Source organism: Microtus ochrogaster, unplaced genomic scaffold, assembly GCF_000317375.1.
Source record: "Microtus ochrogaster isolate Prairie Vole_2 unplaced genomic scaffold, MicOch1.0 UNK28, whole genome shotgun sequence".
Lineage (NCBI taxonomy): Eukaryota > Metazoa > Chordata > Mammalia > Rodentia > Cricetidae > Microtus > Microtus ochrogaster.
Genome location: NW_004949126.1, coordinates 1630620 through 1630957, shown reverse-complemented (window position 1 = coordinate 1630957; position 338 = coordinate 1630620).

Genomic DNA, 338 nt, shown 5'->3' with positions numbered 1-338 from the left:
CCTTTAAAAGTTAGATCAGCACCAATGGATGAATGGATCCTTCATACAATGAACATTGAGACATTTGACTATAATGCTGAATCTGAGGTAAGAGAAGCAATTTCCAAAGGAATGAGGAGACATCAAAATGCCAAATGTTTTAATTGTGATAGAATAGGGCACCCGAGAAGGCTGTACAAGAACACAAAGCAACTAGCAAAACTTTAGAGGTACCAACAGCTCTACCTTTAAAATGGTTAATTGAGAAACCAATACGGGTTAAATAGGGGTCATTAACAGAAGATAAACTGCAGGCTTTAGAACAGCTGGTACAGGAGCAACTAGATGCTCACCATATT